This window comes from Capsicum annuum, chromosome 8 (genome assembly GCF_002878395.1).
Source record: "Capsicum annuum cultivar UCD-10X-F1 chromosome 8, UCD10Xv1.1, whole genome shotgun sequence".
NCBI lineage: Eukaryota > Viridiplantae > Streptophyta > Magnoliopsida > Solanales > Solanaceae > Capsicum > Capsicum annuum.
In genome coordinates this window covers 59104695-59120335 of record NC_061118.1, presented here as the reverse complement: position 1 = coordinate 59120335, position 15641 = coordinate 59104695, and positions in this window count along the sequence as shown.

Below are 15641 nucleotides of genomic sequence, written 5' to 3'. Positions count from 1 at the left end.
ACAACATCAATAAGACAGTAAATATCAACTAATAACACAATTAAACAAATACAAGGACCATAAAGTGTTTCAAAATATTTAAAAAATTTAAGAATATCAATGAAGTTTCCAAATGTTAAAACAAAGTCATTTCTATTGAGTACTCTCCACATACTTCATCCCATCACTACCCTCAATCATTTTTTCACTTAAGGATAAGGAGGAAGAAAAATGGGACACAATATATCGATGCTCAATCAAGCTATTCACTTGTTCTTGAGTGTATCCATGGTCTTATATATTTTTTGATCTTGAGCAACCCGTTATACCTCAAAATCTTCATAGTCACATATAAGTTATACAATATGATGTGATATATATGCAAGATGAACACCATCAAATCACCTTGGACTAGCATGACGATCCAATCCCTGCCAGTCCAAACAAGATGCACTGCAAATCATTACTAGAGACGCTCTCATAGATTCTCCCCTTATGTCTCCTCCCTAACTTGCTTTTGGTTTAAATTTGAGTGAATTCTTCTAGTGTAGGCTAGGTTGGTGTAACACCTCGTATTTTTTAGCTAGAATTCGAGCCATCGTTCCTACATGTGTAAACTTTAATCCTATAATTTATATTTGAATACACGTGTCATGATCTTTATCCTAGTATGTAAAGTTCTTATTAGATTAAAATGTTTATTGAAATCACTTAGAGAAAGGTTGAGCTAAGAGCCTTTGATTCGGAAAAATCTTGTATTCAATTCTAGAAGAATCAACTTTTAACATGTATAACTTTTTATATATGTGGAATTTTTCAGCTATGACCCACCAAATTTTATATAATTGATTTATCTTCCCAACGATGCAAATTTATCCTTAATTATATACTCGACTGAAAAGTTAGGACCATTTTTATGAGAAATAGTAAATCTCCACAATAAGCTAGAGGTGCATTGGTACCTCCCCCAGAATAAGGTGTGTGACCTATTAGTCTCTCCCTCAAAATAAGGGACAAGACATGGAGTCTATTCCCACACTGTTTCAGCTTCCTAAGGGGCAAGGGATAATTTGATCCTTTCCCCTCAATTCCAATTGTCCAAAACACGGTTTATAACATTCAAAGGGGCATTATTTGCCCATCTTCCTAAAAAACAACTCACTAAAACCCTTCTCTTTTCCCAAGAACAAATTTCAAGCTTTTCATCTCAAGAACACAAGTATTTATTTTCTGGTTTCAAGATTTTTTTAAGAATCAATCCAATAAAGGTATGTGGGGTATTCATCAATGGGTTCCTTTCACCCACTGAGCCCAAAAAGTTTCTCTTTGATTAAAGTATGAGTTTTTGTTCCATTGTGAAATTTTACATATTCAAGATGAATTCAATCCATGCTTTTCCTTAGTAAATTAAACTCAATCTCTGTCCTATTATAATTCAATGTAAATTAGGTCATGTAATGCTTTAAATTTTGAGTCCTTATGTATATTTTTATTGAATCAATGTATTTATAAATTTAAAACATGTAAACATTTCATTTTTCCATGATTTACACCTTCCCATGTTCAAATTCATGTACTTCAGTTGTTATTGAAATTTACTACCTTTGGGTCTCTGAATTATGATTTTCTATTATCTTTTAAATGTGATTTTCGTATTTTTATAATCATTTACTGTTGTTGGGTTATGAACACCTGGTATCTATATACCTTTACATGTTTTATGTTTTCAAGTAATGAGTCCCATTGTTTTAATATCATATTCAGAATGTCATGTTCATGCTGAGCACTTACAAGTACAGTACCATGTCATGTTTAATAACTAATAATACCAAAGTCTTTCAGTTGGGAGTAACAATTTGCACTGAGTGAACGTAAGGATGACGACTCCCCCTTTAATAGAAGCATGAGTCCTTAGTAGAAGTCCCTAAGTTCTAGACTTACATTGCCACCCTAGATTATGAAGGGTCCCCTGTTAGTAGAGGCATGACACCCTTGTCCTTTGGAACATCAGCCTTGTGAATCCACATCGTCATTTATGTGTTGGTACCCCTATCAAAGTACCAACACCCTTCCAAGTAGGGTTACAATTTTGACCCTGATAGCTCAGATTGGGGTATGTCAATTATAACTAGCTCCCACACTCTCAGTGTAGTCCTCAGAATAGATCAATGTAGGTTTGCATGACCAGGTATACTTATTTTAGAAGTTAAGTTGTACAAATTTTAGTTATTTAGATTTTAGATTATTTTACAACATTTTTATGCTTGGTCCTGCATTCTCAGTTTTACATGTTCATGCATCTATGTTCAGTAACTATATGTATTTTAGTTTATCCTTATCTAACATACTAGTACATTTAAAGTACTGACCACATATTTTTCTTTGCGCTATGTTGTGTTATAACATAGGTTTGGACGCTCAATTTCCCGATCGTTCTTAGACAACTTAGCGTTACTCAGCAGTAGTAGTGGTGAGTCCTCATCCGTCAAGGACATGTTATTTTTTTCAATATCTCAGTATTCCCTTATGTTCAGTCAATTAGAGTTAGTTGGGGGTTTGTCCCATAAACTCCTAATGATGTTTAGAGGCTTTCAGACAGTCAGTTAGTAAATAGTTGTTTAGTTTTCAAAATTATCGGTTGTTACAGACATATCAAACTTGTTATCTATATATATTCAGTATTCATATTTTTAGTATTTTATCACCTTATCTTCTGCATATGCTTTTATGTATCGTTTTATTTAGTGATCACAGCAAGTATCAGCTCATGAGTTAGCTTGTGGTTACTTTTGACCATAAACACCATTGTCATGACTAGGGGGTAGCGTCGGGCCTTGACAGTTGGTATTCCCTGGGATTACTGAATCAGGTTGTACATGAACAATTATTATTCATAATCACTCTACATATAAAAACACAAAAGTTAGCATATATTTACATAATAGAGATATGTTGGTAGCTTATATCTAAATTGCTTAAATTTATAGGTTTGTTCAACCCTTGTCTCAATCTATACATTAGGATCTAACTCAATTTTCTTTTTCTATATATGTGTTCTCTGAAAAAGCTCAGTCTGAGTCGAAGGGTGTCCTAAAGCTTTATCCTGCAAAAAAAATTATAATTTTACACAATGAAGTAGTATTGAACCAAGTTTATAAATACATATAATTAGAAGGTTAATATTATTACTTACTATTTCGCTAGCAATGATCCAAAATATTTTGTACTCTCGATGTGCAATGAGCCACCTTTGACACTGCTTCTAGTATACTTAGCCTGTTTTGATAATGCTTGAATGCTTCCTAATGCCAAAATTTAAAAATCTGTTCATATACTTCTGGTAGAAGAAATTATCCATACATTTTGTTATCTCAATCCTGTTTAAGTCGGCTGGATAGCCTGACACTAGCCTTCCTCTAAAAAATGGTAGAAATTATTCGATTGTGCTTTTTTTCTAAGTATATATTATCTGAAAATCAAGTGGCAAGCTTTAGATGATATAGATTATGAAAACTTAATACTAAGTGTTAATAATAATTAAATTGTATATACTTTAAAATCATCAAAAGTGGCCTGTCAAATTCCTTCTAGAACTCACGTAATAGACTCTTCTAGAGCACGTGCAATGTCTCTTGAGGGATACCAACTATAAAAAATTGTAATAAGTAACTCAAGTAATAAATAATTAATTATGATAAAAAATAAAAGAAACTTATCAATTTAGAAAAACAAACTTAAGATTATCCATCATTTTGAATCTTCACTCAACTAATCATGTCCTTATCACTAAGTGTTAGATTGATCATGGCTCCTCATTATCTAATGATGTTGAAGGTAAAGGTTTTACTGTCGGGAGTTCATAACACTAAGTTAGTTAAGGAGTATAAGTGTACGCAGAAGACTCAGATCTCGTATCTCTAAGTCAAAATCTGTATAGGTAGAGAGATAGAGTGATAGTTAATAATTTAGATGTCAATATACTCTGTGGAACAGGAATAATGGGTGTAGGCATGAAAGTATGAGAATTAATAAAGTGTTGAGGTAGTGAAATAGAATATTTCATTTGAAGAGATTTATAATAAGAATTTGTGATATGCCCAATGTCATAGGGGACATAAGACACTAGTTGAAAAGAGCCATTTCTGTGGCATAGATGAAACATGGGCTGGAACGTTATTAGGTTCTATAGGCTTCCTCATAGTATTCTTCATATTCTTACTATACTTGCAACTCTTAATTTTAAGACTTTGACTACCCTCATATGATGACATGTGCATATAAATTTACATTAAAACATATATAAAAATTTATAAGTATTAAAGGAAACCCTATTCATAAATATAAACAAATTTAGATGCTAATTTATATTCTCTCATTCTTTCTCCCTATTTGTTTCATTTTCATAATTTTCCCATTCTTCTTTCTCTATTATTAGTTTTTATAATCTTATTCATTCTCCCCAAATGACTCATTCTTGTTACCTATTTCTTTCTTGATAATTATGATGGTTGTTATCTCATCATCAAAAATTTCTTCTAATATGTGTTAAGAATGTTCTAGACTATTTTCCAACACTGCATCCATTGTTTGATCAACAATTGCAATATTATTGTGGTACACCATATCTAACGTATGATAAATCTCAATCCTACCCATAGGCTGTCTTCATAAGAACCTACTAATCAACTTATCTCTATGTAATGGATATAAAGTATAATACACCTGCTAGCATTTTGTGCAATTATAAAAGGATTACAGTAATCACATTATATCATGTGCTTGACTTCAATTATACTTTATTGTTGATTCACCTTGTTATCTCTATATTATGAATCAAAACACTTGCACAAATATAGTACTATCTATTATTGTGGCCAACCAGGATACCAAACTTTAATAATCTCTTATATGACACCATAATATTCTATAGTTTGGCCACTGCCACTAACATCACCTTGAATGCACACTTTGCTATATTTATTTTTTTTATACCTAGAAATTTCTCCAGTTTGAAACTTGAAAGCATTCACACAATACTTATTAATTGTCTGAATTTGAGTTTCAACCTTAATTGTAACATCTTCACCAATTACTTATGTTCAATAGTACTATATTTGTCATAAACCTAAATATTATTAATCGAGAATATAGAATCTTATTAAATGATTCTATCATACTTGTTGAATCAATATGAGCTTTTACACTTACATATTCTCTCAACCAATCAAAAAACCTCGTAGATATGGCCTCATTATGTGCTTACGTATAAACTATGAAGGGTACATTGAGACATTTTATTAATTTAACACTTATTATTTAAATTGGTCTAATTGGATAACATATTTCAATACTTAAGATACAGTTTGAATCTTGAGATAATTGAGCAAAGCATGTTTCATATCTAATTTCTTTTCCATGCTAGTGAAACCTCGTCCTTGATAGTTTTTACACCCATAACCAAGTGATTAAGAATTGAAATTGGTGGAAACAAAGGATCAACATTACCTTTATTATTTTGATTAGACCTATTTTTCTTACATCGTACTAATTCCCTTAAAGTTAAGACAAAAATAAGTAGTTTCTCTTGCCAGATAAACTTCACAAATTGATTCTTTGATCTTTACCTTTATTTGCAATTGCCAATTATTTTACATAATTGCATGTTAGGAAGTACTAACTTAGAAAAAGTGAAAAAATCAATAAAGGAACATTACCTGTCAAATGAATCCAATAACCTCCTTTGAGCTGGGCCACCAAGACATGCCACTTCTATAAGGTGGATTGATAAATTCTCTATCATAAAAAGAATACATATGGAAATATGTTCTCCAACTTTGTGGTGATGAAAAAAATATTCTACTCCATACTTGTCAAGATACTCTTCAAAAAAATTTCAAACATAAATATTTAAGGAATAGACTTATCTCTATGAATGATTTCCATATCCTATAAAGTAGGTTTCTAGGTGTGATAAGAATCAAGGTTTTCATCCAAATATGATAATCATGGTATTTCATTTTAATGACCCTTTAGGTAATTTTCTATATTTCCAATCACTTTTGCCATATATAGCATTACTATAAATTTCCCAAGTTATTTCTAATTTGCTGGAACTAACAGTTTGGTTATTGGGTAATTCGTTTAGTTTTTAGAGGCAATTCCCTATTTTAAAGCCTTCACTGCATCAAATTGGATACTTGGTGAAAAGTTTAGTCAAATTACCTCGTATAAAAATTCTGACTCTTTTAACAACTTTAAAATGTTGATTTTAGGTTGGATACCCTTGGTTTGGGTCCTGAGACACCCAAACTCATTTCAGGCTATTGGCGAAAGTTCAGGAAATGGTAAGCGGGTGTGGGACCCATTTTTAGTTGAAACAACCTTTGATGGAAATTTCTACCTCACTATTGACTCCGAAACATAAAATTTGATAGGGTTGTATAGTTTATCTGAATGCATGGGATTCTAAATAAATCAAGAGGGGTTAGAGGAAACCAATATTTAACTTGATATTTCAACTGGTACACTCAGTTGGAGCACCCACTTAAGCGGTCATTTGGGTTGCTTAAGCGGAGGTTTTCTAAAACACCCAACTGACCACTTAAAAGGTCAGGATAACCCAGTTGAATGCTGCTATAGCAGAATAACTACCACTTAACAGGTACATGCATAGTCTTCACAATGTCTCTAAAGACATACTTGGAAACTTAAGTGATAGATTCTTAAGTGGCCTAGTGTCCGCTTTAGTAACACCCCCGTGCCTGGGAAGGGTCTAACTACCCCATTTATCCCCTTTTTCGTCATTTCTCATTCATCCTTTAGAATCTTGCACCCTAAAAAGTGGGAAAGATTGAGGATATCATTTGTGGGTGTTTGGGGCTTGGATAAATATTATTTATATATTTCTCCTTCAAATTTGTGGTAATATTCCATTATTTTTATGGTTAATTTTCCATTCTTATCTAAAATATCTAAAAGCTTGGTAGCTTGATTTATGACCATTATATCTCAAAATTCACCCATTTTTACGGTAAATATTCCTTGAGTATAGACGAATGGTGAGTTTATTTCAAAAATATGATTTTTATGAATAGGCCCCATATGGGATTTTAGGTGAGTTGGACCTAAAGCACAATAGTGCATATGGGCATTAACATTCTTGTAGTGATGAGTATATTGTGATTTTTATAGTGTGGCACCTTGTGGAAGATTCTTAGAAAGGAAAATAAGTGGTTTAGCATATTCTTTGGGCTTTTCTTTAGCCTACCAATAGGTTAGGTTTAATCTTTATATAGATTTAGCTATTTCCTATTATGATTATGATGTTATACTAGATTCTGGATCTGATTTAGGTGGTGATTCTTTCATTGTAAGTATTTTGGTTTAGTTTTACTAATTAGGCTATCTTGGAACCATAATTTAGTTGGCATCGACTTAGTTGTTCATGTTATAAGTAGAGTTTCTATCTTAGGGTTAATTGAGGCATGTTTAACTTCTATAAGTACTATCATATTTATATCATGATTTCTCTCAGTCAGCCAATAATACCTACTGAGTACCTATGGTTTTGGATCTCATACTATACTTCTGTACCTATTTGGTGCAGATATGATTAGTAGTTGCCACCACTGAGTCAACACTTATGTTGTGATTGAATATTGAGGATTGGGTGAGATTTTTGAGTTGGAGATACCATTTTTCCTTCTCTTAATATATTTCTAGTCCATAGTTTCAGAGAAAAATTGCTATATGTAGTTTTGATGATGAGCAGCTAAACTACGAGGGACCAGGTCTCTGGATGTGCAAGGTACAGTACAGCTGGCATGCGCCTTCTGCATAGTTTTGACATCTAGTGTAATAAAATTGTAGGTGATGTTTTGTGATATTTTGTACTGACTTGGATATCTGGTCCAATTATCTTTGAAACCCTAATCATCACCCAAATATAAAATGAAAGAAACACCCCATCAAAAAGTCATTTGTGCACAAATGACAAAGAATGAAGAGAGGCAGCAAAACCCTATTTCAATACTCCTCAAGTTATTTGAATGACGTGTGCTTAAATTGAAATAGTTCTGGAATGAGTACTGATTTGCAACTTAACTACTCATCTTATAATAGTAGTACTTTATTTTGAGAGTGTTCCTTAGGTAGAGTTACCTAAGCTTGTAGCTAGTTAGAGTTAATTAGTTTTAACGGAAAATTTGGTAGAGGTCGCAAGGTATGCTTGCAATATAGGTATTGCAAGTATGAGGAACCTAGAGTTAGGTTCATAATCGACTCTGTAATCAAGAGGTTTGTTATAGTGGACTGTTTTGGTATTTGTGAGGACAAGTCGTGGTTTATCCCATGTTGTGTTTCCACGTAAAAATCTTGTGTTGTTTTTTCCTATATTGCCTTTGTTTTTCCTTCACCTCGTAATTTCTTTACTTTTCTAATGCTCGAGAATGACTTTGAGGGACCTGGTCCCTTACTATAATGCCCCGGAAAACAGGTCCCGGAGCATCACACGGTGCTTGAGGCAACAAGTAGCTCCAAGCTAACCCTTTGAGCCATTTTCATTTAGTTCAACACAAATCAATGGGGTTTCCATAAATAACCCACAAATATCAACAAAGTAATCATCATCTAAGAATAAAAGAATTTAAGAAAGATAACAAAATACGACTTATTAGTCAACTCCCAACATCTACACTAGTCTGACAAGCCTCTAAAAAAATTAATAAAACCAGTGAGCCATTGATACATGCCCCAACAGACTCATACTCAGTTATCAAATGTAAACAATTCCATGAAACCAACATCAGACATCACGTCCTCGTAACATAAGGAATAACCACAATAGAGGATGTAGAACAGCGTGCCCGAAGAATCACTGTCGAACCTTGAACTGAGCGCCTGAACCTACATTTCGAGAAAATGCAGTCCACATCCGAAGATGTAGGTCAGTACCATGGAAAGGAACCGATTATATGGGGGTGTATGCAGTTGAATAAACATCATCATCATAAATATTTATAAGAAATATGCAGGCTGTATGAAAGACTCACATAGCCCGAAGAAAATCATCATAATCATGAGAGGATGAAATAAGTGCAATAACACATGTGAGTCATCATATAATTTGTCAATAACTTTCAGTTCATCAAGAATATCAATTCTCATAATCTAAATATCATTTAAATCTTTCGAAAGAATAACTTCCACAATACCACTTTCAAATCACTTCACTATTCACCATAGACAGAAGGAAACACACACACTGGGAGATCCTATAACCGACATAAACCATGTGAGCTACATGGAGTCCAACGTACAACCCACGTTGGGAAGAGCCGTCCTATCCTTTCCATCGGAGTAGGACTATCGATATCAAATCCACACAGATCACTATTAAAATCAGTCTCAGGCTTACTCCCACGGGGGCACGTAGTTCTAGGGAAGTAAGGTCGCGTCATACCTCCCACTCGGTGCTAAATATTCTCCCGGACTTATCTCAGATCATTTCAAAGACAATCCACAACAAAACAATTCCAGTAATATATAAATATACATCGGGAGCCATTATGCTTCCCATCTATCAAAATCAACCACGTTGTGGATTTCTTTCACACTCGAGTTCAAAACAACTCCATTAAGACCTAAAGGTCAAAACATTCAAAATATCTCAAATATTCAACATCAACGTGCTTATTACACACACTTTCTCAAAATAACACAATTTCCAATGGGGATTCATGACCCAAATATCAAAATCATGATAAATATCGTTCAAGATTCATGTTTTATATCTCCACACATATAAATTCATCTTTCAAAATCATAAAAATCAAGATTTCATAATAATCATCATAAGATATGGGTTCATGCTTCAAATTCATAAAAAATCAAATAAAAATCATGCCTTTGTAAAGAAAATTACTTTTGGGCACAAGAACGAAAGAGAGTTCTTGTTCAAAAACCACACATACCTTGAATGATGAACTTTAGATCGATACTCGTTTTAAGATGTTAATCATGCCTTTGAATGATGATTCTTGGAGTTTTTGAACTAGGTACTTGGAATCTTGAATAAATTTGCAGAATTAATGGTGAACTTTGGAGGTTTTTGATGTTGGATGTAGGAGCTTAGGGTTTTCTTTTCAAGGGAATTTGATGAAATATAATATATAATGCTTCTAATAGGCTTTAATATAGGGTTTGGATGGATTTTTGGTGAGGGGGAATGACCAAAACGTCCCTAAAAAGTCAAATAATTTTTGAATCTGTCCTTTGGTGGACTGTTTTGATAGTTTGAAGTAGATCAACCATAACGTTTTACTCCGATATCCAAATTGGATGAAACCAATTCATTAGAAAGAGGACTCTCATATATTTCCATTGATATATAGTATCTCACCCAGATCATTGTGTACGAGGATTTATGATTGTTTGAAGTTGACCCAAAAATTCACTTTTGATAGGCTGAAGTAGATCGACCATAACTTTTTGCTTCGATAGACAAATTGGATGAAACCAATTTCATTGGAAAGAGGACTCCCAGAGATTTCCGTTGATATATATTAGATCACCTAGATCATTATGTACAAGGAGTTATGATCATTTAAAGTTGGAGAAAAAATACGCCAGGCCTCAGTACTTTTTCCTGCACATTTTACTGTTCACTATTATTCACAGTTCGATCGGAATGTTCATAACTCGTCGCTCGGGTGTCCGTTTTGGATGATCCACATGTTGTTGGAAAGATTATTCGATACTCTACGCAATGGTGGGTCATAATCTAAGACATTAATCATGGAAAATTTATAATTTACTCTAGAAGATAGAACCCAACATGTTTACGCACAAAATTTCAATGAAAAATTTCCCAGGGTATTATATCATTCTCCCCTTGGAAACATTCATCCTCGAATATTGCTAGACATGCCAAGATTAGCTAGGGAATAGAGAATACAGCTGAAAACATTTGTTAGACTCATCACCACATCATTTCTCACTCCGAATGCAACATAGAATGCGTAAATTCAAGAAACTACAGCTGAACACATAATAAATAACAGCTGAACTACTGCAACTTTTATTAAAAGTGCATGATTTAGGAAAGAACAGTACCTTCAGCTTGATCGGAGTTCGCGAAAAATAGGCATGGGTAATTGAATCGTATATCCGCCTCAGCTTCCCAAGTTGCACCCTCAACATATTGGTTTCGCCACAACACCTTGACCAAGGGAAATTCTTTGTTCCTTAGTCTTTGGACACTGAAATCAAGAATCTCAACAGGAATCTCATCAAAAGAAAGATTTTCTTGAAGGTCAGCACTCACAGAGGAACCCACTACCACAACATTGCTAATATGCCTTCTAAGCATGGAGACATGGAATATTGGATGAACAGATGACAACTAGGAAGGCAACTTGACCTCATAAGCTACCTTACCAACACGGCTAAGAATTTCGCAAGGACCAACATAACGGGGACTAAGCTTCCCCTTCTTTTTGAATCTCTTCACCCCCCTCATGGGTGAAGTTTTCAGATATACTAGGTCACCAACTTCAAACTCAAGGTCTCTCCTTCTAACATCCGCATATGACTTTTGACGACTCTGCGAAGTTTTCAACCTTTCCCTAATCAACTTAACTTTTTCCATAGCCTCAAATACCAAATTAGGACCACTCATAGCCGCTTCACCCACCTCGAACCAACCTATGGGTGATCTATACTTCCTCCCATATAAGCCTTCAAATGGAGCCATGCCAATACTAGAGTGGAAACTGTTATTGTAAGCAAACTCTATCAACGTTAAGTGATCATCCCAACTTCCCTTAAAGTCAAGTGCATAAGCTCTCGACATATACTCTAAGGTCTGGATCGTTCGCTTAGCCTGACCATCGGTCTGCGAATGAAAAGCAGAACTCAAAAGCACTTAGGTACCAAGACCCTTCTGAAAAGCTTTCCAAAATTGTGAAGTGAACTGAGTACCCCTATACGAAATGATAGACAAAGGAACTCCATGCAGTCTTACTAGCTCTCGGATATATAATCTAGCGTAATTCTCAGCAGTATATGAAGTATGAACAGGCAAGAAATAAGCAGACTTAGTCAACCTATCAACCACAACCCAAATGGAATCATGATGGCATCGGGAAGGAGGTAAACCAATCACGAAGTCCATATTTGTATCTTCGCACTTCCAGGTGGGAATACTAAATTCTTGCATCATACCACCAGGTCTTTGTTGTTCAACCTTAACCTGTTGGCATGTTGAACACTTAGCTACAAACGCTGCTATATCTTTCTTCATGCCACTCCACCAATAGATTTCCCCTAAGTCTCGGTACATCTTGGTGGCACCAAGATAAATAGAATATCGCACCCCGTGCGTTTCAGCCATAATCCTCTATCTCAGATCATCAAAATTCAGGACACGCAATCTACCCTGCAATCTCAATACACCATCTCCCCCTTGGGAGAAAACCTCTACTTTTTGGTCCTTGACTGACTCCTTCAGTCTGACCAAACGAGCATCTAAGTATTGCTTTTCCTTCACTTCCGACACCAAGGAGGATTCAAAACTACTCTGAACCCCTATACTACTTTCACCAGAGTCAAACAACCTAACCCCCAATCTAGCCAAACGATGTACATCACGAGCCAACTCTTTCTTACCTTCTACCATATGCGAAAGACTACCCATGGACACTCTACTTATGGCATCCTTCACAACATTGGCCTTGATCGGATGGTACAACACCCTCATATCATAGTCGTTTAACAATTCTAACCATCGTCTCTGCCTAAGATTCAATTCTCTCTGGGTAAACACATACTACAGACTCTTATGATTAGTGAAAACATCAACATGGACACCATACAAATAGTGTCTCCAGATTTTCAAATCAAACACAACAACAGCCCACTCAAGGTCATGGGTGGGGTAATTTTTCTCATTGGGTTTCAACTGTCTAGAAGCATAAGCTATCACCTTACCCTTCTGCATAAATATGCAACCCAACCGAACTCTCGAAGCATCACAGTACACCACAAAACCATCAACACCATTAGGCAAAGTCAAAACAGCGGATGAAGTGAGTCGAGTCTTCAACTCCTGAAAACTCTTCTCACAAGATTCGGACCACAAGAACTTCACTTTCTTTTGGGTCAACCGAGTCATAGGAGACGCTATAGAGGAGAAACCCGCAAAAACACGGAGGTAATAGCCAGATAAACCCAAGAAACTTCGGATGTCAGTTGGAGAAATAAGTTTAGGCCAATTTCTAATAGCTTTGGTCTTTTGGGGATCAACTCTAATACCCTCGAAAGAAATGATATGACCTAGAAAAGGAACTGACTTTAGCCAAAACTCACACTTACTGAACTTGGCAAACAACTTGTGATCTTTAAGGGTTTGCAAAACTATTCGGAGATGATCAGAATGTTCATCCTGACTACCGGAGTACACCAATATATCATCAATGAACACTATGATAAACATATCCACATATGCTCTAAACACTCGATTTATGAGGTCCATGAAAGCTGCTAGGGCATTAGTTAACCCGAAAGACATAACAAGAAACTCAAAATGGCCATAACGAGCTGGGAAAGTAGTTTTTGGAATGTCATACTCCCTAACTTTGAGCTGATGATAGCCAGAATGAAGATCTATCTTTGAGAAATAACTTGCACCTTCCAATTGGTCAAATAAATCATCTATTCTCAGAAGGGGGTACTTATTTTTTACGGTGACTTTATTCAGTTGGCTATAATCAATGCACATATGCAAAGAGCCATCTTTCTATCTCACAAACAAAACAGGAGCACCCCAAGAAGAAACACTGAGCCTTATGAAACCCTTATCTTATAGATCTTTGAGTTGCTCTTTCAACTCCTTAAGTTCTGCAGGGGCCATATGGTAAGGAGGAATAGAAATGGGCTGAGTATCGGGATGAAGATCAATCCCGAACTCTATCTATCTATCAAGAGGTGTCCCTGGGAGATCATTTGAAAAGACATCAGAAAACTCATTGATGATGTTAACAAACTGGAGAGTTGGAGCTCAGACTTAGCGTCTTTGACTCTAACCAAATGGTAAATAGACCCCTTGGATATAAGCTTTCTTGCTTTGAGGTAAGAGATAAAATGACTCTTGGGTGACATAGAATTCCTAGACCACTCAAAAATGGATACACCCAAAAACTGAAACTTGACCACTCGGGTCCGACAATCAATAGAGGCATAAGAAGAATACAGCCAGTCTATACCCAGAATCACATCAAAATCTATCATATCTAACTCAATCAGATCAGCCAATAAGACTCTATGAAGAATGGTAACAGGACACTTTTTATACACTTTTTGGGCAACAATCCAATCACCCACTAGGGTAGAAACTAGGATACATTCAGGAATAATCTCAGGACTCATTTCAAAATTCACAGCAATCAAAGGTTTAACATATGAGAAACTCGATCCAGGATCCAACAAAGCATACACATCAAACTGAAATATACGAAGCATACTAGTAAGAACATCGGCAGAGTCCTCCTATTCCTGGTGGGACGGTAAAGCATAGAATCTATTCTGGCACTGCCCGCCAGCATTACTAGAAGAGGCGCCCTGAGCTGGGGTTTGGTGAGTCGCTGACACTAAAGCACTAACAGTCTGAGTCTGGGTCTGAGAGCGATAGTCACAACGCCCTTGTCCATCTTGTGGACAATCTCTAACTCTATGACCCATGTCACCACACTGGAAATAACCCCTCTTCTCACCCCAACACTCACCCGAATGAGCCCTACCACACTTAGGACACAGGGGATGATTTGGCTTACTGCCAGTACTGGAATGGGACCTAGATGCATATAACATGCTACCTTGCTCCTGCCTTCCTTTAAGCACAGGAGCACTAGCAAATGACGGTGCTGGCATAGACGAACGATCCTGATACTGAGGGCGACTCCCTCCTTTCGATCTAGTTTGACCCTGTTTGTGCTGCTCGGACCTAGCTCTCTTATTCCCTCTCATTCTATCTCTATCTTTAATTTTGTCTGCCTCAATCTGTTAGGCATGAGTCATCAGCCTAGAAAGATTCATCTCACTATTCAGCATAGTAGACCTACACTCCTTAACGACATAACTAGACACTCCAGTCACAAACTTACTCATACTAGCCCGATTATCAACCACTAAGTTAGGAACATACTTGGCCAACTGATTGAACTTTAGACAGTCCTCCCTAATAGTCATAGAGCCCTATCGTAGGTTTATAAACTCTTCCACCTTTGCCTTCGTCATCTCCAAAGGGCAAAACTTATCTAGGAATGCATTCTGGAACTCTTCCCAAGTTGCAGGGACAGCTCCCTTACCTCTACCTTTCCTTCAAGCAACAACTCAGTCATAAGCAATGTCTTTCAACCTATACGTAGCCAACTCCACACTATGTTTCTCATGTACATGTATCACCTGAATAATCTTCCACACCTACTCTAAAAATAACCATGGATCCGCATCAGACTTGGACCCATAGAATTCCAGCGGATTCATCCGTATAAAGTCACGGATCCTGACTGCAGCTGAATCACCTCCCTGCTATTGTGGAGTCGGGGATGGGTTGGCCTGAACATTTGCAGTAACAGCTTGGGCCAGCGCCTGAAAAACTGCCCAAA